The sequence below is a fragment of the Sinohyriopsis cumingii genome, chromosome 7 (assembly GCF_028554795.1).
Source record: "Sinohyriopsis cumingii isolate HCF-2022 chromosome 7, ASM2855479v2, whole genome shotgun sequence".
NCBI lineage: Eukaryota > Metazoa > Mollusca > Bivalvia > Unionida > Unionidae > Sinohyriopsis > Sinohyriopsis cumingii.
This window is the reverse complement of record NC_142967.1, coordinates 52,365,527-52,392,784: the sequence shown is the minus strand read 5'-3', so window position 1 is coordinate 52,392,784 and position 27,258 is coordinate 52,365,527. Positions and strand designations below refer to the sequence as shown.

Here is a 27,258-nt window from a genome sequence, read left to right as displayed (position 1 = left end):
AGTCTTGTAATAAACGGATATATTTCAGTTTTGTGATACACGGATATATTTCAGCCTTGTCATAAACGGATATGTTTAATTTTTGCCACTTGGTCAAATATATTTGTAATTCACTCGATACAAGCATATTTTTATGTTATGATCAAACTTACTGGCTATCAATATGTATCACAAATGGAGGTAGTAGATAGTGATTGCTAATATCAGCTGATCACTATTTAGTTTATGTTGTGTTTTCTGTATATTTACACAGAAAATAGCTGTAATAATATAATTATCTTTCCTAACTCCGGGTTACAAGCATAATACAAGCACACGAACAAAAAGAAAACGAATAGCAAGTTGTTCGATTCGAACTTGGTACTCAAGCGTGATATGTGATCACACCTACCATTAGACCAAGAAAATTACAAGCCTTCAAAGTTCTTGGTTATAATGTTATCAATGTCTATTGACCCCAGTGGATAAAAACTTCTTAATTTGGTTGGTTGTTGCGTTGAACATCATTTTATTTGGTTATACATGGATGCCAGCATATTTGTTTAATGAAGAATATGTGTGGCAGTAATTTTCAAATGTTATGTTTGTGTTTTTTTTCCACAAAAGAATAGAGAAAATCTACTAAATACTACGATTTCATAAAACTGTGCTCAGTGATATAAAAAAAACCATTACAGAAAAAAACGAAGGAAATGGCTGAATTTAAGTGCATATATCATAGTAACAAAAAAATCAAGAATTTATAGAACAATTTGAACAACCTGGATTTGTCATATTTCATGAAAGCTTGGCAAGTTTTTTATATCCATGGATTAGTTTTGTCTTTTAAAGCGGAATTTCTTCCCAAAATCTATTGTTACTAACATTAAAAGTTTATTCTCGAACGTTCATTTGTTCAAAGTAGTTTCACCACTATTCATTGCAATTTCGAGACAATCATGCCATGCCATTATCTCAGTTGTCAATAATTATTTTTTTACATTACGCAGCTTTTATTACTTTGAAAATGTTGGTTCATTTTCTTAGCGATTATACAGCAAATTGATCAAGATAGGTTCTGACAATGACGACAGCATCTAGTGAGGGCAAGTTTAAAGCCTTACAATACCAGTGAAGTCGTGTGATTGGATGGCAAGAAATCGAATATCAGATACTCTGATATAAATCTATGTATAATCGAACATATATAAGTTTACTATAACGAATCGGAGTGATAGAAGAGGAATGTATGGTTCATTTCGTGGTGCATTTTGCGGCTAGCTTTCATTCAAATCTTTTATTTGTGTATTGTCTCCTTTCTCAGTTCAATATGATGTATTGTTCAGAAGACACGGGCTGTATTGCTCGTGTAGACAGACAACAATGCAATATTGAGTAGCAGAAGTTGCAACAATTCTTCTTTAGAGGTTTGTAACTTTAGCTGGTGATGGAATAGACCATGAAACTGCGCTAATCGGATTTTAAATAGGTTGCTTATTATATCGATACCTACAGATACCCCGCTGCTCTCACCAAGATTCGGAAATTCCAACAGGTAAACATGATGAACTGAAAGACATGTGGATATATATATATATTACTGAATTTGTATGGAAAATAAGTTTTTTCGGATGGAGACTGTACGACCTTGTAGAGTGCAGTATCCATTCATCAGGCGAAACGAATTCATATTTTTTCCATACAAATGCTGTAACATTTTATTGTATAATCATTTTCTTATTCAACGTAAGACTTAATTATATAAAAAATACACTACAGGGAGCAAAGTAATTGAATTTACGCTGTATTCCTAAATAAATACACAATCGCAGATTGATCGAGACACAACTAACAACGCAATTTGAACTTAGTTGTGCGCTCGATATCCCTTTCAAGAGGAATTGCCTCTTTGGTCTACTTAAAATTAACTGAAATTAGAGTCATATTGTGAATGAATATGCATTGCAACAACTTTTTATTTGATCTGGAATGAATGGAGATTAGTATTTTTGTCGATTCAACTAAATTTTGTGATTATGGACTGGATGTATCTGTGCCTGTTCCACATGCCTAATCTGCATGTTGTTTCTGTTTTGTCATTGAATGCTTGGAATCATAATGTGAGAAAAATATGAACTCTTATAATTGTAAGTATCAAAAAGATGGTATGGAATATAATGTTCATTTAAGTTTGAGTTCAGTAAGGAGGATGTAATTGCACTTCGAATATAGTCGAAATTACTGTACAATTTCGAAATGTGTAATCAAGCTTGAGAACTCATGACATGGCTCATGTAATTCGGATTTGCCAAACTAAGAAAGTACATTTTGAGGAAATTCACGATGCGAAATTGTAATCATATTTTTGACTTACTACCTACTAAAGAAGACATGTTTATGCCTGGTTACTAGCATGCTCCTCTAGCTATGTTATGACCTGTATCACGTATATCGTCTATCGCTAGCCTAAATCGGAAATATTGTATTTAAATTGCCCTGATTTTTCGAACCGCGCATGAACAATTCAATGCGCAGCTCGAAAATTTACAATCGGTCTCTCAAATTGTGCACATACGATTCAGGAACCCTTCTGAGAATTCCAATACCGTCTGTTATTTTAAGTGCGCAATGGACGAATTTTATGCACAGAGTTGATGCCGCATCTACCTGGCTATTATATAAATTACAAAAGTAAATAATACAGTAGACCAGTGATGACAAAAAGGTTCATATTTTTGGATATCAATAATAAATCAAAATTTAAGAATCGCATTATTTTGCTTTACAAATCAACGGAAGGTCATGGCAGAAAAGTAGTAGTCGCAGTAGTAGGAGTAGCAGTAGCATTAATAGTAATGACCCCAACACCAAATTAGCATATGAATTGTTAATTTATGTAGACCATTTTTTAGAAACAATGATAGTCTCAGTGCAAATTCCAGTCTTTGAATGTGACCAAAACGTACTGAATGTGACCAAAACGTGACGAAATTGGCCATCACGTAATGAATGTGACCAAAACGTGACGAAATTGGCCAACACGTACTGAATGTGACCAAAACGTGACGAAATTGGCCAACACGTACTGAATGTGATCAAAATGTAACGAAATTGGCCAACACGTACTAAATGTGACCAAAATGTAACGAAAATGTCCAACACGTACTGAATGTGACCAAAACGTAATGAAAATGGCCAACACGTACTAAATGTGACCAAAAAGGAAAAGGAAAATGAGAGGAACGCATGTATGTGCACTTACAGAGACGAAGAATCTGTAAAATATCTCATTGATTACTCCTAAACATATATGTGTATTTCTGTTGTGTACCGCTAGTTCTTATTTGATCTTTTCTTCACATTTAGTTGCTTACAGTGCCAATATTCATATGGCTGTAATTGTAACCTATTGGCACCCGCCAGCCAATAACTTTTACTGACTTTCCTTAATGAGTTTTGGGATCTATGTACAGAGTAATTGAACAGATATAAATTAATATTTGTTAAAGTTGAATTTGTAGAAGAAGAAATAAGAACAACAATCTCAATACAGTCAATTCAGCCTCTCTACTATAATCTCGGCCTCAGTAGAATGATCTCGGCCTCAGTAGAATGATCTCGGCCTCATTAGAATGATCTCGGCCTCAGTAGAATGATCTCGACCTCAGTAGAATAACCTAGGCGTCATATAATATAACCTCAGCTAGAACAATAACCTCTACCTCAAGAAAATCACGTCGGCCTCATTACAAAAACCACAGCGTCAATACGATAATTTCGCCTCAGTAAATATTCTTGACTTCAATTTAATGAGCATGGTCTCTAAAATTCACTTCAGACTAAATAGAATAACCTCGGACTCGAAACAAACACAACGTCTCCAATACAATAACCTCGGTCTCGAAACAAACACAACGTCTTCAATACAATAACCTCGGTCTCGAAACAAACACAACGTCTTCAATACAATAACTGAGACTTAAAACGAATAATCTAGATCTCAAATGGATGACCTCAGCCTCAGTACAAGTGTCACGGTCTCAGTACAATAACATCAACCTTAATGCAACCACCTCGCCATCAATATAAACACCTCGCTCATTTGAAATGAAACGGATGTCTCTACGCATATGATAGTCGCATGAGGCCATCTCTAGATCTAAATACATATTGAAGTACGGAAGCTCTCTCTCATTGAGCGGAAAGAAAATCAAATTGCTCTGTTCAGTTCTTCATGAGATGTCGATGACAGTGGAGGAGTGACATCATTAATGACATTATTGCAACTGTGGAACAACCTCCGTGGCCTCCATACAAAACATCACTCATTTGAGACGAGACTGCTGATTTAATTAAACTTTGATCCTTACTTCTATTACTGCTACTGCTACTCCTACTACTGCTACTACTTCCATTACGACTACAACTGCTATTACTACCACTACTGATTCTGCTGTTACTACCACTACTATTACTACTACTACTTCAACTACCACTACTACTACTACTACTACTGGTACTACTACTACTATTTTATTTTACGGACACCGGTATGCTAGTGAGATTTTTGCACGGGATTGTTGCTTAGTCTAAAACATGGCGCGGAATAAGAATGCAATAAAACAAGTACAAATTGAGTATGCTCAAATCGGTGTGAAACTCTAGTTCTTAACTATCTTCAATGCTCCGACTATGATCAGCAATTTATCTCCCTTGATGAGTTAATTTCTGCAAAATGAGATTGACGGGATAGCATCACTTTTTTTCTGTAGGAATTGAGAAATGCTCAATTCCAGTAGTTTTTCTGAAGAATATGCCTTCAAGTACCAATATATGCGACATTATTTAGTTTTAGTATTATCGTTGGAGCTTAATAGATTCTATTTCCAGGCTAAAATGAAATAATGTATTTTGCTGACAGGATGGTAAAGACACATAACTGACGAAAAACTTTTAGTGGGTTTGTGTTCACGTTGTATTTTGGTTGCATTTCGAAAGATAATATTTTTCATAAATATCAAGAACAATGTCAAGAAAAATAAAGCAACAGCTACACAAATGTCTCTGTGCGTGTTCGAATGGTAACTTAGATTAAATGAACTCTTTTACTTATTCATCATCATTATTTGTAAGATCAGTTATCTTGGTACAGAAAATTGGGTTCAATATACATTGCTCAAAATGTAAATATTAATCACTAAAACTATTAGAACTTTTCCTTGTGATATTTTACTATTGCATCTTGTTCAATAGCTGAAAATATATTGCTTGGTAAAAAAAAGATATCGAGGGATAACACATTAATCATATTTTGGTAAAACGATATAGAGGGACCACAAATTAATCATATTTTGGTATAGAAGATATATGTACGGACAACAAATTAATCATATTTTGTTATAGGAGAGATACGGTCACAAATATTTAATCATATTCTGGTATAGAAATGACATGGCGGGGTAAAATGATATGAAGCATATTTTCAATATTATTGATATTTTTAAATTATATGCTAAGAATTTTTTGTTAAGTGTTGAATATTATTATCAACTAAAATTGTACATTTAGCAGAACAAATAGGTTTGCAGTATAACACGGTCATGCAGTGGAAGCGAGTGGTCAATCCCAGTATCATTAAACATTGCTAACAGCTTTGTATTGGTGACACATTTCGATACTTCTTCAGATCGCATTTTAGATGACAATTAAGGTAGCATTGTTGCTGCTTCTGAAGTATATGTAGTTTTCCCAGAGTTTTATTAAATCTACACGACTAATTTGTCAGTAATGTAGAATTTGTAGGTTTTCACTACAGCTATTTCGAATTACTTCAACTGATACAATATACTGCCCTCACCCTCCCTCCCTTCGCCCGGACTGTAAATGCGGACTGTAAGTGCGGACTGTGTGATTCTTGTTCTGAAATCAAAACGAATCTCTCCTAATGTTTTAAAACAGAAAAGAATTTGATAAATGGAGAGAAGTTAATCCAGGTTATCTTGTAATAATACTATTATTTATTGCTGGCTATTAGACGCAGACCATTCTTAACAACACACACGCTATAAGAGGAAAGGTTGAATATAGATCAAATAAGGGAAGAAAATGTTAACATAATAACATGACATCAATAATTAATTTATTGGATGAGGTCAGTATTTGATACACGTTAACTCGTGAAATACATTGCCATTAACTCATACAATACGAGAAAAAAATTACAACAACAAAAATGGAAGTAATCCCATTTTCTTACGTAGAGTTGTCACAAATATTAAAACGTTTGTGAACGTGATTTGGTAATGTTCTCTTCTTACAGGTTTACAAATATATACTAATTTGTTCTTCCTCTTCCTTATTTCTTCTCTTTTCTTCTTCTTGCTGATATATTTTAAATTTAACAGAATTCTGAAGATGTTTACAATTACGTATTTTTTTTTAAATAAATAAAAACTTATAGAGTCCCTCACCAAATAAAATATTTTAAATTTTGTTCATTGTATCTTATTTTGCAGTGCTTCTTCCTGTCCCTTGGCATGCGTTTCAGTGATTCTGTAACCATTTAATTTAGTTCATAAAGGGTCATGCCAACACAACGCAATGTAAACCATGAATTGCAATTAGATCATGAGAAGAATTTGACGTTTACCTTCGAGTGAGAGTGTGTATTTGAAAATATTATCTTTTTAAAGATTCAGAATAGAACAGGAGGAAACACATGTTCTTTATATTCATGGCTTATTTGTAACCTGTTTTGTAAGCCGTCTCTCGTTCAGATGGATCGTACTCATATGATTTTAAGACTATTATTACATAAGAACATAAGTGTTCTTCAATCAATAATATAAGACTAAAACTAATGCAAATCGTTCTTTAAATGCTCTGCCTTGATTACGTTGAGCGGGAACGTTTTCTTAAACAATAATAACAATTATCAGCTTAATGATTTGATTAACGCCTCACAGTAAGCAAAGTGTGATTAAGTTTGTTGTACTATTATACAAGGGAGATAAACCAGTTACTGTCTGTGTCACATTAGCTGCTCAAACTTCAGAAGTTCTTTTCTTTCTTTTTTTAAACTGATCGTTTATATTTAGGCAGTTTGGGATTGCAAACTACAAGCAATATTAACGTACCTTTCAAATTTGCAAGCTTTATGAAGTACAAAACTATGCACATCCGAAAATGAAGATTTGACAACGGAAGTACACCAGTAAGCATCGGCAATTTTACGCTTTGCAAAAACATATTAACACACTTTTTGGAAAGAACTGTTCTCAGTTTGTTATTGTAGCAACCAAATTAAGGTTAGCATTGTCATTTTGTGTCAAATGTTTAAGAAGGTTTCATTGATTGTGAGGCGTAGTTCTTGTTTCATGAGTTTCAAAGACCCATATTCAATCGGTTTTACAGGATGTTAAAGTCTAAACGACTAATGTTTTATCTCAAGAATTTCGCAGCCACAAGTGCAGAAGGGTGAAACTCGGATTTCCTTTTTATTTGCATTTCGGACCAAAGATTTTCGTGTGCTGACACATTTTACTACGAATCGCAAACTTATCATATATTTTGGCAAATATTAATCATGCCGTGTGCAGTTTGGAACGGTTTGCTTTAGATCCAAGAGCAACATGTATAAAACCCGGACACAAACTCCGGTCCTGAAAGCGGCAATTTTTGGACCTTAAAAGTTCGGTTCTCATATATTTTTATCTCGTATATTTTTACCCGCTGTATCTGTTAACGTGAGTAGAAAATCCATCTGATAACGTAGTGTTGCAGACCTACACGTTGATGTATCGTGCATGACGTTAACGTTACAGAGATCATAAGTAAGACACTACCCCATGACGCATAAAGGTGACACGCGGAAATCACGAGTTAAGGCCTTAATAGGCTAGGAAACTGCATAAAAACTGAGAAGTAAAGAAGCACTGTTAGTGGCGTGAAATCAACACGTTCGGGAGAAACACTGTTAGTCTGCGAATAATTACTAGTTCTTAGTATTAGGGTGGGGAGGTGCGGCTGAGATTCTCGGGTTGGTAAAATCAGCAGTCACGTATACTGTGTGAAGCTACATTAATGCTACTACCAAATACTTAAATTATGTTCCTGACTTGCCTTGAAATATAATGTAGCGTGACCATGAATTCAAAATTTTTAACTAAATTTAATTTCTGCATAATAATTAGTTTACTGGTCGCTAAAATGTTTGCTAGTTTATGCACAAAAAACATGGAATTCAACTTAAAATATTTTAGTAATATATTTAAAATCCATTTGATGTCATTGACACAGAGACAATTTATAGATAATTGTTGCTTTTACCATAATGTTATGAATATTCATTAATATCTGCATTTTTGTCTAGGTATTATTGTCTAAGTATTAATTCTTCTAGCATCAAATGCACAGTGACAGCATAACGGATATTCACGTGCATTTATTATTTCTACATTTCTTTGCAGATTTCAAAGCTTACGGTTTTAAGGGACCTCAGGCTCAAAGTTTTTAATTTGCATCCAGGATGAATGAGATCACAGTTTACGATTCTGTAACCAATGCTACAACACAAGATTCATTGGTTGACGTTGGGCTAACGTGGCAGAACATTCTGGCAATACTGGCAATGTGTCTTCTGATGCTTCTCGCTATTATGGGCAACACTTTTGTCATTGCTTGTATATTTATTCACAAACCTTTGAGAATAGTGCAGAACTTCTTTATAATATCGCTATCAAGTGCTGATCTTGCTGTAGCCATTCTTGTTATGCCCTTTCACATTGCAAACTATATTCTAAAAGGGAGATGGATTCTTGGAAATGTATTTTGTGATTTGTGGTTGACATTTGATGTTTTACTGTGTACAGCTTCTATTCTGAACATCTGTGCTATTGCCCTTGATCGATACTGGGCAATTCATGACCCAATACAGTATGCACAAAAAAGAACTCTCAAGCGCGTGCTGGTAATGATTTTCATAGCATGGGTCTTGAGCGCAATAATATCAGTCCCACCTATGTTTGGGTGGAACGATAGGGGCGAACATCTGTTTAATCCCTTTACTCTGAAATGTGTATTGACTGGTGAGCAGGGATACGTATTATATTCAGCACTTGGTTCGTTTTATATTCCTCTTTTCATAATGTCTTTTGTGTATTTGAAAATATTTCTCGCAATAAAGAGACGTCTTCGAGAACAGGCTCAGAATGCAAAGGCAAAGGTAGCCATTGTGAAGAACACATCGTACGTAAGTGTTGCATCCGTACCTAATTGCACTGATGAAGTAGAGAAAGCTGAACTTAGTCCCAGGCTCATAGATCCTGATGCTCCATCGGCTCCACAACCGCCCCGCTTTTTGTACCAGGACAAACTCAAAGTAACGGATGAAAGTTGTAAAGCCTTGAATCTGATCCACACATTTATCGAAGAAAAGCAACGAATTTCTCTCTGCAAGGAGCGAAAGGCGGCACGAACACTGGCAGTCATAATGGTTGCATTTGTTTTGTGTTGGCTCCCATTTTTCCTATTGTATGTGATCATACCATTTTGTAACTTATGTATGCATCCTGGACCAGAAACAGAAATGTTATTTATTTGGCTGGGGTATATTAATTCAACCTTGAATCCTGTTATATACACAATATTCAACACAGGATTCCGTAAAGCATTTAGCGACATGATTCACGGACGGTGCTTAAATAGGAAATATATCCAGTCAACGATGATCAGATCAAGAATGTAATGTAGCACACATTAACAAAATAGTAATGTTTTTGCATTCAGTATCCTATGACGAGGCATTTTCATTATTATTATTATTTATTATTACTATTAAAGAAATGATTGAAATTCAATATTACAGTAGAACGTAACGTACAGTGTGATTCGACAGATGGTATGTTTTGTTGTAGAACGATAGTTTTGTATATAATATATCAATAAGTAAACAAACAGAACTAAAGACAAAATCTTATCCTAGTACGTTATAGTGACTTCATTTTGCTGTAAGATGTGGTACCAATATAGATGCGTACAATCATCTAGTGCTTTGACTCTACCGTGGATAATGTTTTACATTGAACCAAATCATAGAAGGGTCAAAATAGTCACAGTGACCTATCTTTGTTAAGGGCGTAGAGATCATCAAGATGCATCCACCCACCAAATGTCATGATTATGTTTGCAAAGGTATGGATACAGGGTAGAAAATCCATTACGTCGTGAGCTAAACGCAAACTCTTAACCAAAGTTAATGGAATGTAATCTATAGGTTACAAGTACACACTATCATCTAGTTTGATGAATTTTTTTATATGAAAAGGTTTGTGATATAAACATAAAAAAGTTAATTTAATCAAAGTCAATACAGCCTTAAAGGCGGGTTACAATTACTTATCTCCTTAATTCTATGTATATTAGAATATATAAATCCCACTGCAGACAGCGAAAGAAAGTATCGCTGAGATTAACTGCGGTTTAAAATCTGAATATACTTTTAGATGTGAGGACGCCAACGACAGGGTAGTATAACAGCTCTTCTCAGCTTCGCAATGATGATCCTAAAAGCATATCAAATAACGCGATTGGCACAATACACAATACAATATCCTAAACGGTTTACAATAAAATACAAGGCATAAAATAATCTAATAACTTTGAGTTTTGCAGCTTACGCACGAGAGCGCTTGAAACAGTCACAGAGTATAGACAATAAGCTCATTAGGAAGTGTCATGAAAACAACCAAAGAAAGTTCATAATTAATGGAGCACAAATTCCGATCGTGTATAGTAGATATCGATATGCCCCCCACAAATCAGCCTTACCATGGGGGTGGTAACTGATGTAATCAAGGCATTGTCTTGCAGAATCTTCAGTGGACATTTATATAAACATGCATGAAAAGGTCTAAGGTAAAAATATTACATAAACATATAAAATAGTTAACATATACTTATTTTCTTCTTCTAATTGAATAAAATACAAAAAGTTAAATTAAGTATGTATGCTCTATTATATTAAAAATATGCTTAAAATTACTGTTAATTCTTAACAGGCTTGAAGCAGCTACACTAGAATTTTGCGCTGTTTTTCATGTCACATGTGTTTGTTGACTATGTTCATCTACACTGGTGATTATTAATGCGTTAGGTGTTCTGTTGGAGTGTGTTTCTTCATTTGTTTTGGGGGTTTTTTTTGGGTGGGGGTGGGAGAGTGGGAGAAACTGTTAGAATTTTTCAGTCGTTTTGACTCATTAATTGCATTAAATAAAACTCCTACATTGTGAACTATATTTAATAACCTGGGACTACATTCATCTTAATTTAAATGTAAACGGCAGGCGATGAACCAAAAGTGTGATTAAACACCCTTTGGTTACTCTATTAGTCGTTCCCACTTCTCTGTCGCGGAAGCGGAATTACTGTCAGTGCAAAGAACTCCATTATTCACCGTGTTAACTAAACTACAACATTCAGTTCGAACACAAATCGTTTGAACTGGTGAAAACCTCACTCACAATGGAAGAAGGTTCCATTCTCTTTGTCTGCGTCTACCGCCTTTCCCAGTCGAAACAACAATCTGAATCTCTCTTTTTGAAGCAGTTTCCCAATTACCTGGAGTATGGAAATTCGATAAGTGGCAAAATGTCTATTCTTGGAGATTTCAATTTTCACTTTGACTGACTACACTGGACAACAAATTTTTACAAAAGTCATGTTACTGAAATAAAATTAGTCAATTCTTATCAATTTTTATGTGCTGAACACGAATATGACAGTCAAATTGCAAAATTGGCTCTAGTTGTTTTGTAATCTGCAAGAAATTAATGTTTACATAACGAAATGCATTCCAATAGTAAAAGGTCAACTGTAATAGCCTACCTATAAAAAATCAAGTCATTGACTACATCTTAGATTTCTTCGCCTGTCTCTTGTACAGCTGTTCGGGAGCATCTCTGAGGAGTGTCCAGCAGTAGTCAGCCAGCATTGTAGTGGACCATTTTCCCTGGTATCTTTGTTCCATTGTTGCGATATCTTGATGAAAACGTTCGCCGTGTTCATCACTAACAATACCACAGTTGTTAGGAAAGAAATCCAAATGGGAATGAAGGAAGTGAATCTTTAGAGACATATTGCAGCCAAGTTTCTTATACTTCATCAACATGTCTTCTACTAGTTCCTTATAGTTTTCTGCCCTAACATTTCCGAGGAAGTTTGTAGAAACTAGGCGAAAAGCATTCCATGCTTGTTTCGCGTCACCTTCCAGCAAGTTGTTGAACCGGTCATCTTTGAAAAGCTCTCGAATCTGAGGACCCACAAAAACTCCCTCTTTAATCTTTGCTTCGCTGAGTCGAGGGAATTTTTCATGCAGGTATCGGAATGCTGGCAAAGTCCGGTCAATGGCTTTCACGAAGTTCTTCCTCAAACCTAGTTTGATGTGAAGGGGTGGTAGCAAGATTTTCTGAGCCTCAACCAGAGCTGGGTGTTGGATATTCTTCTCTCCAATGGCTACATTCTGCCTGTGAGTCCATTCCTTCCTCATGTAGTGCATTTCCCTTGCTCGGCTATCCCACTCGCATAAGAAACACATGTATTTTGTATATCCTTGCTGCAGTCCCATTAAAAGGGCAACTACCTTCAAATCACCACAGAGGTGCCAGCTGTACTTGTTATACTCAATGGAATTCAGTAGCTGCCTTAAGTTATCGTATGTCTCTTTCATGTGGACAGCATACGCTACTGGAATAGATGGAAGAATGTTTCCATTGTGCAAAAGCACAGCCTTGAGACTCAGTTTCGAAGAGTCCACAAATAGTCTCCATTCTTGTGGGTCATGAGTGATTTGTAAAGCATTCATGAGGCCCTCAATATCGGAACAGAATATCAGATTACTTTCCTTTCTGAAGAAAGGCTCCAATTGCTGGTGGCGCTTTCGATATGCGGTAATTGTGACATCTTCTTCTAGAAGATTCCATTGTTGGAGTCTTGATCCTAGCAATTCTGCCTTGTTCTTTGATAAGTCCAAATCACGAATCAGGTCATTTAGTTCTTCCTGTGTTATTCTGTGTGGGGTTGATGATGCACCACAGTGAAAATCTGGATCACTGCATGCTGATGGACCAGGAGAAGAACAGGTCGACTCACCTTTGTCTTCGTCAGATGAATCAAGAGAATATTCTGCTGGAGGTTCTGGAATAGGAAGTCCCTCACCATGTGGAACTGGTCTCAATGCAGACGGAATGTTTGGGTAGACTATTCTCGACTTCTTTCGCTTCGTTATTCCGCCGGAAAGAGGAGGAACCAAGCAGAAGTAACAGTCATTTAGGTGGTTGCTTGGCTCTCTCCACACCATTGGGACTGCAAACGGCATTGATGACCTTTTGCAATTCAACCACTGTGAAAGCTGTGTTGTACATGTAGCACAGCATATATGCGGAGCCCAAGGCTTGTCTTGGTCACCAACCTTGCATCCGAAGTAAAGATGATATGCCTTCTTCACTTGAGAATTGATACTTTTCTTCTGGTTGGCAAATGTCACTTCCCCACAAATATAGCAAAAATTGTCCGCGGTATTAACACACTTTCGAGGCATTACTGTTCTTTATTGTACGTAAATGGATAAAATAATAAGTTTTATGTAACAGTAGCTTGAACTGTCTCGCACAACGTCTAAAATATTTTAAATGCTGAACCTATCTGATTGGGCTTTATATAGTACACTGCTTACGTCAGCTTCAGCAGCCGCCTGGCATTAGTATAATAGGCCTACACATGTATAGTACACTGCTGACGTCAACTTACTTCAGCAGCCGCATGGCATTAGTATTGCATTGCATCAGAAAATGATGCAATCAACTGTGGATGATGTGAGCATGATGGTATTATGCAATGTTACATCATTATTCCGGATGTTGCTGCAGTCCTACTGGAGAAATTTACACAGTGAAACATAGAAAATGAGGTATATGAATATCTTCAAAACGAGAGCCAATACAAATTTTTCACGGTTATATTCGTGTTCGGCACACCAAAATACTACAGATTAGGGCCTTTTCAAGTCAGTAATGATTTCACTGTTGACCAGTGCTATCTTAAAAATCAATACTCAACATGACATCTAGATTATATCCACATTTTCAACTTCAGACAGTCATTTAGCCAACCCACTAACAAACATGCTCGTATTTTAGCCTGAATTCTTCATAGGTCTGATACTAATATTCTACAGACTTCATTGGTGTCCCACGAACTTACATCAGATCACCTCGGCGTCATATACCATCTCACTGAATCAGTCCTTAAAGCTCCGTCTCTGTTCGCTACTAATGGAAAATTCCGTATGATAAATAGAACTCAATAAATGCATGGCATTCAAGCAAACCTAACATGCTCGTTTTGTTTTGTAATTTCACGGTGTGTGTCTCTCTATGAATGGCTTGTCTATAATATGTAAATAATAAATCCAATACCAATAAGCAGCACAGTATTAGATATGCTCAGTATCCTAGAAAATACAAATTAAATATTCTGTTTGCTATTCTTTTAATGTATTTTCCAGGTCATTTCCAATTTATTTCATGTGATAATCATTCCGTTTGCTCTGCATCTTGTAAATTATAGAGTATGTCGAATTCTCCTGCTAGGTCTTGTCATGTGAAAACAATGCACCTGGTTTTCTGTCTGCAGTGTTATTTCGTTTGTAAGTAGCGTACACACTTCATATGATGTAGTAAGCAGCGTACAACCTTCCTCTGAGGTTACTTATCTTTCTACTTTAGACAGACTTATTCCCATGAAGTGTTTTCATGCAAGTTGATATAGATCTTCTCTCAGTCCTTTGTTTGCTTGTGAAATAGATTTGCTCCCTACGTTGAGAGTGTTAAATGCATATATATGTTTATAGTGTTTCCTTTTAGGGAATCTGTTCTGGATCAAACTAGTTCAAACCGGTCTGTTTACAAGCTATTTTTTTTAGTATCAGACTGGATTTTACTGGTTTTAACCGAATCAAACTGTTTCCTCCTGATCAGACCGGTTCAATCTAGTTCAAACTAGTTTATTATGGATTAAACCAGATTTTAAAAAATAACACACTAAAAATATGATTGTAAACGGCATGGGTAATGTGACATGGTAGGCAGAATTGTATTAGCATCCAAGTGTCTGGTACGTTCCTTTAAAGTGTACGTTATCAATTTCCACAAATACGTAGATACATTATTAATCAGAACAATGGTTTCACACAAGGGCTCTTCATGAACTTACTTAATGCAACCACTGAACAAACAGTACCTTGGATTCATTTACTAGGAAAATGTAGGTTATTTGCATTGCACAGCGTATACATTATTTAGACAGCAGAGCTTTACCGTGTAAAAGAAGGTATAATTAATTTATCTGAGAGTTTTAAAGAACAAAATAAATTTAAAAAAATACTTTTTGCTTTCTGATTTACATTGAAAAATGTATAATTTATAATAAGATGTTTACCGATGTCATGCTTGAGAAGATTTATAAGATGGATCCGTCAAATCTTGGGACTCGAGAATAAATTATTATCCCTCTTTGTGGTATTACAATAATCAGAAATGTATTTCCGTCAGAGAAATACTCTTGCTTCAGATATGTAAGTTTCTGAACCATGTATGACCATCTCAAACGTTGCCAGATACTGTTTTCGTACAAACGGAATATTAAACATAAATAGTTTGATCTAATAACAAGAGACACTATTATACAAAGTGTATAATTTCCTTTTAATAACATGAGATAGCTTTAATAGTTTCAATAAGAACAGTCGTTTTCTATACCTTCGTAAAATGTTTATCCTCGCTACAGTTGCAGACGTGCAAAATTGTTTCTTAGATTTTTATCGCTCTCCATTATAAATGTTGGATTACGTTCTTTGAGTAGATGACTAATTTCATCATTATTTTGTGTTAGTGCTCGATAATTCAATTGTATTAAGTTATCAGGCATATTTATAAATGTGGCGGAAATACGGGACTTCTGGGAGGCTTCTCTGGTGTAACGTCAGGGTTCACTCAGGTGTTCATAATCTAGACTTCCAAACTTATTTAACATTTTGAATGGATCTTCATATCATTTAGGGCGTCTAGTAGATTTGTTCAATATTATATTTAGTTTAGAACATGCATTTCCATTAGTACCATGGTTAGCTAGATTTATGTTGTTTATTGTTTGTATGACTAGTTTTATAATTGCTACACTCACAGAGAATATTTGAGGTATCTAGTTCATTCTGTGGTTGGATGATTGCTATCAGAGGTTTAGAAGGTGCCAAGACTGAATTTAGTTTGATCTTCTTGTAAGGCAATGTTTATTTGGGTTATGGGTGTATTTGTGGAAGATTGTATTCCACTTCAGCTTTGCTGGTGTAGGATGTTTCAGCTGTGTTAAATCGACCTGTGGCATCCACAAATTTCCTGACCTTTAATTATGAGAAATATTGTCCCTGGCGATTCGTACAAAAGATTTCTCGGAGCATCACGATCCATCGTGACCAGAAGATACTGGTTTCCTCTCATACGCGTGATTGTAGTGTTATATATTTCTGACAGCTGAAACACAGCAAAAGGAAGGGAATGAAATGGTATACAAGGATCATCAATAAATCGACATTGTAGGTATCGTGTCGCAGTTGAATGTCAGGATGTAAATATATGTGGAGACTAACTCGCCGTTACGGCGAATGTTGTTTCGTTTCACTTGTGAGATATTCTGACAACTTGGCTTTTCAAGCGTTTCAAATACACTGGGTTCATCCATATCTCTAAATCTAACAACAACTCGTAACGAGTTGAGCGATTTAAGTGAAAATACGAGAACAGGCACCTCTACAAACTGCTTTTAGCGATGTTGTATTTGAGCCCCCCCATCCCCAAAAAAAAGACCAGAACAAATATTCTTTATGCATGTTTGCTCTCCATATAAGTCCTGAAATGATTTAGCTATCACAAAATATGATTATTTTGGTTAGTTTTTGATGAAGTGATTCATTAGAAAGCTAATCTTTACCTTGGATTTTAAAACAGCATTGATATGGTGACCCATGACTTTTGACAATGAAATGATGGACAGGATAGCTTAAGAGTTTTCTTTTAAAGGTTTTTGGTAGGATGGACTATGATAAAAACCAGACTTTTTTAAACAAAATAACAACAAAGTATTAGGTTGTCCTAGGGAATTTTCAAAAATGTTAGGTAGAGTGGCCTACGAATTTTCGAAAATTGGAAAATTATAAATACAGTTGATTGGTGTTTGAAAAATACAAGAACAATTTAAGGACATGGTCCAGGACTTATCTCTTTATCACTAATTTAAAGATATATACTGTTCGAAAACGTCAGCATATATGCTTAACATTGATGACCAAGTCGCTGCTGATCCTTCTGAATAAGTGACACATTTGTCATGCTATTAAAAGACAAGATAAACATTCGAATGTCCTTCAAGATCTAAATAAAACAAAAATATAGTACATGGTGGAGTTAGGGGATGAAGCAATATTGTTCACTTGAGATCACAATATAAGTGGCTTGATAAAACCCTATATGCATGTGTGTGCTATCGTCTGCGTGTGCTGAGGTTTGCTTACAGCTAAGCTCATGGGCGGCATTGGTCATCAAACATGTAGAAAATGTGGTATCAGAAACGATGAAGATCAATGATTGTAATAGCAATGATACAGAAATATATATCGTATTTTCATGAATAGTAAATTTTGCTTCCAAATTAAATAAAGAATTTGAATATTACGATTTTAGAACAGAAGAAAAACAAATATTGTCCATGAACAACTTTGAACGATAAATAATGAACCAGTTCATCAATTTTAACTAAAGTACCAATACATCAATTTTAATAGAATACTCCGATAATGTTTCGCATTAGAGAACACTGGACACATTTAATCCATTACCTACATGGTGTGTTTCCAACAATCACAGACCACTGGATAAATATGATTTACCACTTTTCGCAATCAACCAAGAAGGAAACAAAAATTATCCGCGTGCGACTACGGTTCTTGCCGTTTTGCATTCGACAACCTCGATTCACCGCGTAAGGTCTTCCGTTGATTGGTAAGTAATAAGGATCTTCCTTGTTCGAATGTCATTTTAAAGTAGGAGAACTGGTAAATAGGTCAATACGTTTATGATGCAAAATAATGTTTAAAGCTCCAATTAAATTTGGAACAATGTCCTTAATTTTACAATAATAAAAATATAGCTATAAAACGATGTTGCAGCTGGAAATGTTTTCAGAATCTGCCCAATATATAAATTCAGATAGGAATGTATCCGGTTTGATCGGAATTTCATATTTATGTTAAAACATATACATAAGTCTATGCCATATTATTCTGTATCTACACATTAAAATAATACATGAACTATAATTTTTGCAATATGTACAACAGTCTATCGCAGACAATATGCATTTCATAAATGAAATCTTAGTAAAAACTAATTCTGTGCCGAAGTTTAAGTGGAATTGTTTAAATAATTGTACTATCAAGGACAATGAATGATATAAGACATATTTTATGCTAGGTTAACACAAAGAATGTTTATGGTCGGGTTCCTTGAGAATCAACTTATCCGATTTAGCTTTGTTAAGAAACTACTTTGTATAATTACAGTTTTGCTCTATTTTTCAGAATTTAATTATATTTATTGCTCATTTCGTCCGATTTTATGAGTTCTTAAGATTATTATTGCATTGTATAGGTATAACGCTGATTAAAAAAATTAATTGAATAGAATTAGTGTTAATATTATATTTTTCCATAAAGTCTTTACTTCCGAAATTTCGCAATTCAAATTAAGAATATCATTTTATGCATACATTCGGTTTAAACAATTCATGGAAAAGACTGTTTTTCTAGATTTTATTTTACCATCTGTCTTAAAGGAATTACTAAACCAGAACAATTTTGAAAGAATAGATCCTCGGGCTCTGGCGTGTAATTGAAGATAAGGTAAAACTATATATTTATTTGTTGAACTTTGTTTAAGGCAAACACACTCCGTACTTATGTACGAACCTGATCCTATCTTCTCCTAATTTCTTCAGACTTTCCATGTGAAATATATTATTTAGAATGTTTACAATGGTCCATCTTTTTAGTCCATGACAATTTCAAATAGCTGCAAGGAACGAACGTTAGAATGTAGTTAGATCACCACAATCAAATATGCCAATCAAACAGTTTCTTTTAATTTAATCTTCTTTTTAATTAAATATAAATTTCAAAGAATATAATAGTTGTTTGTTGAAGGACATTTTCTGGAGAACCTTGTAAACCGCTAGCAAATGAAGAAGGATGGGTAAATTCAATGTTTTACTGATACGTATTCCAATTAATGATGAATATAAAAAAGACCAATTTTCAAGTTATGTTTCAATACATAGTATTTTCTCAAGATAAGTATATATTTTGATAAATTCTTGCTAAAATTGTCTTATATGACCAATGCTCTGATAATACCATCCTGATTCTGATTCCATATTATTAACTTGTTAGTCCTGGTATCTTCACCACAGTCCTTTTTCACTACGATCTTAATTGCTTCATGTTCTTTGAAAATTGAACTGTAATACAGAGCAAGAAGCAAATAAGTCAATTAAATTCATGGAATTATTCAGAAAATATTTATCATCACGCATCCTTAGTCTTGACTTATTGGTGTATTAAATAATTAGATATTTAGATATATCAATTTTAATGAATGAGTGATGTTAATGTAGGTCTGAATACCACAACTCAATCAAGGAAAATCAAACAAACGAAATTTCAGCGATAGGTAAGTTGTGCAAAGAAAAGAAACAAAAAGCGAGTTATTCAACTGATAAAGCAAAGACTAGTACATCAAAGTGCAGCTATTGCATATTTTCCTTTTTACACAGAGTATCTGTACTTGATGAAAATCTTGTCAGACTGAACAACATCGATTGAAACATCGGTTTCATTGGATCTTGTAGAATTGAATGAAATGACATAAAATATGTAACTAAAATCAAGACACTAAGATTAGTACAATTTCTTCGATTGTCAGGAGAGCGATATCAAACATGATTCGTTTCTCAGTATGATATATATATATATATGCTCCTCAAAGCTAGCAATTCTTCAAAAGATAATTGTTCCATAACAAGCACACACTCCAAACGTGTTGCTTCTGTGCATGAAATGCAATTTGATTGACACAGTAGAATTGCTTAAATACTATAATTCTAATTTTATCTTTATTCCTGTAACGTTCGCATTTCAGCACGTCTTGTTGAAATCTTTGTGCAAAGATTAACTTAGTGTAAAATTCACGGCGAAGTGATTTTTACAGCAGGATATATTTATTAGTGGCCAATGTAGATCATTTACCAGCGATGATTCGAATGAGTGAAACCTTTGCTGTTGACAGGACAAGAGTACTAATACCGTCACGTAATAGTAATATGGGATTAAGTATTGTGTTGTAACTCGTCCTAACTTCTTTCCTCGATTTCGCTTCCTTTTATAACTAATCCCCTGTAATTTTTTCTGCATACCTTGATTTCTGTCTTATTGATCCAAAATGAGTGTTGGAAGATCGGAATTAATCACTAGGTCGAGAATGCTATTAACTCATATAAGAAGGATTCCACACAAGGTTCAAATAAATACTCTATTTGCAAATTGCAGGGTTCTCTTGGGATTTGATCTAATAGGGTCTGACCTAATGAAAATGTATCAGCAAATAAAATCGATGTGTTCACTGGAGGTCTTTGAAGTGTTTCTAATACCCGCGAATTGCTTGTAGTAAATAGTCTCTGCTGGTGTATGTACACAATTCCAGTCGATGAATACTGGTCCTACAAGGCAACAATATTCTTGATAAAAAATAAAAAAAACCCAACATATGAAAGGATACAGATATTATCAAAATTGGCAGAGAAAAGCTGTATTTAGTTGCAAGACGGAAATTGCAAGGGAACCCATTAGAATGATGTGACTTGAGTGTGTTTGTTGGTAAATAAACAGAGGGCAGAACTAGTAAAAAAGAGGATATCAAAATTGAACTAAGTAGGCCTTAATTTCCAAGACAGATAACAATAATAAAAAAGGAACGTGTTTGTCTTGAAGTGCAAGCAAACCATTTTAAAACTATTGTAAACATTTTAAACTTTATATCCTTACAAAGTAAATCTTAAAAACACTCATGAAGCATAGAAAAAATTTCTTGCATATTTTTTTAACATTTACGCAAGTACAATTGGGCACAACTTTTTTTAAACTGACAATCCAGACGGAACATACCTATAATCTGCACAAAACGTTGCAGTGAAATGCAATAGGTGTCTGGCAGATAATACTTGTGAAATGTACTGCATTTAGTACCTCACACTAGAATGTAACATCGGTGAGAAACTAGCTCTGCTATTTATTTATCTCTCTGATTATCTCATTAGCATGCATCAATTATATCATTCAGGCGCATAAGTGCTGAGTAAGGTATATATAATCCTCAGAATTTCATTTGTTTTTCCTGCATGTATAATTGTTTTATATTCCTAATAATCATGTGAATTGTAAATTGCTAAGCATTTTAATTATTGCCATACACTGGACGCGAGAATACCCCCTCAAATCTTTATCTTACCTTGACATCTTCTGTTTGTTAATTTATTAATGCTTTGGGTCAATCAGAACAAAAGCCTGGATAATGCTAATGATACGAATCTACCTCAAAGTACGGAACTGGCATACGGCACTTAGTTTCCAAGATTTGAATTTCAGAATGAAAATCACAGAATGGACTTTCAGGCGGCATGATAGGCATGTTAATTCCCAACAACTAATAGGCTCCCATTTTATAAACATTGTTGGTGTGAAAATGCACTTTCAAATGATCGAAAAATATCAAGGCTAAAATAAACGATTGCAAATAATACCATGTCAGCTTTACTATAAGTTACAAACTTAAATATACGAAATGAAAAACAGCTCTAATAATGTGCATACTTTAAATAGGTCCATTGTTTATAAATGTAATGTTTGCTAATGAGGAAGATATTTAAATTTTGGGCCTCCTTTGATTCACATGATTTAGCTTCAAGTTTACGGATATATTGTGATATGACTATGACAGATCTTCCCGTCTGTCTCTTTGTTACAAAATTTCATTCTCCAACTCCACGTCCCCAAACCGCCATGTGGAAATTCAAAACACTTTTAGTTATCTTTTCAGTCTGGTTATTATTAAGTTGCAACATATCAATACAGCATCGTATTCTTCATTTAAGTTAAGGACACTCTGTTCAGACAAATTTCCCGTCAATTTATTGCATTCCCATGTACTCTTACATCGTTGATCTGGTGCTCCAAAACTAACTTCGTATCGCACACGCATACAGTAATGATTTAGATGACCAGTTTCCTGTTCGAACTTTAATACCCATCAGTTTGCTTCGATTTCGACTCACAAAGGATTATGATATGATTTGAATCACCCATGACTACTTGCATGGATTGCGTATTGTTTAAAAAAGAGATTAAAACATAAGTTTCACAATTTTACACAATCATCCAACTAATTTACAAATCCATTGACCAGTGGGACATGTATACAATTTGTTGAAAGCGTTCCAAACCATCCTTATATTTCAGTATTAATTAAATGCTATCAAACCTACTACCAGTTAATTAACAGATCAAAAGTATTTGAAAATTACGCAGTAAAGCTGTCAAATGTCCTAAATTATATTTGCTATTTTACCTTTCCAGCAAAGTGCTAATATATGTTAATAATCTATGGTCACAGAAAGAAACAAAACCCATACGTTTGGTAAAAACTAACAAAGAATTAATTATCGAAGTTATAAATGAAAATATGAGAGGAACTTACAGTATGATGTGGATCCAGAATAATCCTGAGAAAATTATATGACAGTCCTAAATGAATGAAATGTTCTGTATAAATTTATAAAAAGGAAATGATCTTGTCTGCCAAGAATCGTGAAGCTGTCAAGATGGCTTCATCCAAAACTCCTTCGAATAATTCACAATAGTTCCAAAGTATTATGACGGTTCACTTCCCATTTCTATTGAAAAGTCCAAAGAAATGCTTCTCTCTTTCGAATAATGTCTAAGTACAACATAAAACACGTCTGCAGGCTTGCAACAGAAACACAAGAAACGAACATGACTCCAAAAATCCGAATGAATATGATTGTTTTTTTCTTTTCTTATATACACGTAATAATACGACTCTTATTTCGCAATATACCTCGTGTGACAGATCACACTACTCATTTTGCGTCGAACTTTCCTATTCATGTGACCTAGCCCAACCAATGGGAAGTTACTGAATCTTCTAGAAACACTAAAATCCCATTAGCCAATGAGAAATTAATCCAAAGGTGCCATTAAGCCTTTTTAGCAAGATTATTAGTAATAACTGAGAACACCTATGTAAACATCTATTTATAGATCTTTGTAATATTATGCTCTTAACAGACTCGGGTCATGTAGGAAAACTTTAACAAAACAGATATTCAGTACAATTTACAGCTATGAAAAAATTTTATAAAATTAGATAAAATCATGTAAAAGGACTTACAAGAAATATAGATATGCTTAACACAGTAGAGATAACATATAGTAGGGATTCCACTTTTGACGTGTTGGTCACAAATATTGGCTAAATAAACATACTTTTGAGTGTCTGTAAGGCAAGAATCAATTGCGATTATCATTAATTTTGTATGTCATGACTGGCTTTATCAGTGTTATATGATATACTGCTTTTAAGATCTAAATAAATTGCTCTCGTTATTTTCCCGTCATCTATAAATGTTGGTCACGTATTAAATATAATTGCTAACCATGTATTAAACATCTTCATAAATGACAATTTGGCATGAACGATTTTTTCTAAATCCTGATTTTTAAGTTATGTAGAAGATTACGTTTCTTTATTTCTTCAAATCATGGAGGGTGATGTGCTTTTAAATTTTTGTTTGCATATTACTGGTAAAAACGATATAGATTTGCAAACCCTCTTTCACCACGTTTAAAGACTGGGATCGCTTCTGCCTAATCTCTGATTAGTTGCAAAGATTGCCAGGCTAGCAAGTGAAGCGGAATCAGCTTGAGCTTATTGCATGAGTAATTTTGTCTGAGATTTCATCTGATCCTGTTCATTTTGTGCTGCCCAATGTCAATAATATCTTGAACACATATGTATTGGATCTAGAATGATATATGACATGAAACGTTCAACTCAACACAATATATAATGGGTGCGAAGTCTTATGATATGAAAGAATGTTCTGCAGTTAATGGTGATAAGATGGTTAAGGCTCTTGCAATATCCAATGAGCCTGTACTCGTATGCCTGCTGGTTCTTAATTACGAACGGAAATCTTGAACTTTACAATTTTAATTAAAGTTACGAAAATGTTACTTTATTTTTCTGTAATTGCTTTAATTCTAACTTTTCTGCGTGTCATGCATCCGTCCATAGTGAGAAGGCTAACATAGCCGACAGTAAATACTTACTGATATAGGAAATAGCTTTCACATAAACTATAAAATCCATACGAATATATTCTTGACGAGACCATCTAATATTGGTGAAAATTCTGCAAAAATATCCAACTCCCAAACATTCGGAAATTTCCAAATTTTGAAAGTTACATGTCCTTATCCTTACAACATCAGCATGGGCAAACTTTCCAAATAGCTAGATCAGCTTGTTAAGAAAAGGCGATTTTAAATACACTTGTATTTGGTGTCAAATAATCGGGACGAACTGTTGATCACATTGCCTACGGAAAACTTTATCGGCACAAGATTGTGTCTAACTCCAATAATGACAGTTATTGTCTACAAACGAATCGTTTCCTTATTTTTCTATAGCGTGCTTTCGGACTTGTCCTAAAGGTAATTATAATATAAGAACGTAATCGAACAAATAATGATCCCTGAAGTAACAATCGACAAATATTTGAGAACGGTAAATTTGGCTGTCGTTAACACTATCGAAATAATTAGAAACCATGTGCGTGGCTAGGTTTCAATTTCTCGAGTGGTAAGTTAGATATTAAAATATATTTAGCCCATTTAGTTCTTGAAAACTAACCGCCATAAATGATATCATGCTAGATTATAACCTAGTGGTTTTTAGCAAAGATAACATATAATAATCAATCAATAATAGAACTTGCACATTGAAGATAATTTTCGTAAAATGGGTATCTAACAATTTAGAAGATGTGCCAGAAATAGTAGAATAAATTATTGATCCTCAGAGATAAATATTGAGTAGTACCAGGGTCCTACCCAAAGAGCATATAATTTACTACATATATTTTTGACAAGACTGACTATAAAGCACTGGGTTCTAGAATATATCTAAATATATCAAAAATAAATAACTTCGCTGCTAGTTTGGATAAAGATTTCCTTGGCAAAACATTTATAGACTTAAAGTGAATAATTGCACTTTGACAACTAGTGACAAGAATGTGAAGTCCTCAAGTCATATAATCTCTTCCAGTTTTTGAACGTCAGTCAAATCGGTCACCTCGTGACCATCTCATCAAAAATATCGAGTAAATATCAAACTACAAATAGGTTTTACTGTTACGAATTAAAAATATGTTGATTATTCATTTATAGCAGCTTCCGTGTCATTCTATTGTTTATTCTCAAACTATATCTAAGTTATAATTTGAGTTGCTTCCTTCTGACCATTTCTTCAGATTGTGTAATCCTTAACTTTCTTCTGTATTTTCAAACACTATCCCAAGGGTTTCTCGGAATCCCAAAAATTGTTGTTTGCCATAGACTCTCCATGCGCATGTTAAAATGATAATCGACATGAGTGATAGCAAATTGTCAGCAATATCGTTGTTGAATGAACAACAGTGTAAAATGAGAATAACTAGTTCATAAACGGAACAATATATCAAAGAAATAGTATTTTTGTTTCTTTTGTTAGAATGAACTTTAAATTTGCTTTTTTCTCTTGATGACATATAAAACCTAGAAATAAGTACTAAAGTCCCTCTTGATTAACGTGTTTCTTCGTGTTTCATCGGGGATCAGACTAAATAAGTATTTTGGATGCATTGTGATTTCGTTTTCTTCCGTGGGCATTATTTCCGTTGTTTTAATTAGTAAAACATTTCATCTGTTCTTTAATTCTTGGATCCGGAACAGTGCTCGATTGTTTTTCGGCGAAAGGCCGTTGTTCCGTAGGTCTTAAAATTGTGTAGCAACCACAAATTCCATAAAATTAGTACCTTTCCAATAATACAAAATTTACAATGGAATCATTTCTCACACATTGTAATTCAATTTTTCTACAGATCTGAAATTTGCTTCCATGTCAGATTAAACTTCATTTGGCATATATAGATATATAAATAGATAGACTGACAGATGTCTCAATTATTACCAGATTAAGATGTAAGAATTCATTGTACACTGCTTTACAGAAATTAAAACATGGAGTAATCAAATGGTTTTGTGGATCAATCACCATTTACATTATAGTAGTATTTAGTACATATGCAGGATAGCTAATTAACTTTCCAGGAACATAATAATTGAAAAGCGAAAATATGCCTTTGGATCTGACTGAGAACCCCACAGCCCTAAGCTGCTAGATGGTATTTCGATACGTGATGGTCCATGTGATTGGAGAGTGTGAAGTCTAAATAGAAAGAGCAGGGGGACACATCCTCAACATCATGAGCAGTCGCAACATGCATATACGAATGGGGAATCCAATCACTGATGACAGCGGTGATCTCATCGTAGTAAACAGCAGATTCATCACCGCTCTAGCTGTTATAAACATTGCAGATCAGATTGAAACATTTGGACAAGAGCAGTATGACATCCATGTCAAAGAGAGCCGTATTTAAGCAAATATGGAACATTATTGATGCCATCAAGGGGACCATCTTCCACAATTTCAATCGACTTCGAATACAAGAAGTGAAGAAAACAGCTACAGCTTGCAAAACCAGAAAATATTATTTTAAGAATAGATAAGAAGTGAATAATGTATGGAAAGAAAAGATATAAAAATATACCACCATATATTATAAAAGTCCATATAATACATAAAGGTTTGTTGATGCCATTCAGTTCACCACAATTTGTTTTACGCAAAACTTTATAACAAAGGATTAAATTTAAACATTCAGAGAAAAACCGAATGAGCGAAGTCACTGGAACGAAGGTTTTATCCTGACTCATTG

At 34.4% G+C, this 27,258-nt stretch overlaps 1 pseudogene; it reads left to right on the top strand.

Moving 5' to 3' along the window:
* Positions 1-8,506: 8,506 nt before the first annotated feature.
* Positions 8,507-11,056, top strand: LOC149795254 (tyramine receptor 1 pseudogene; annotated as a pseudogene).
* The last annotated feature ends 16,202 nt before the right edge of the window (positions 11,057-27,258 follow it).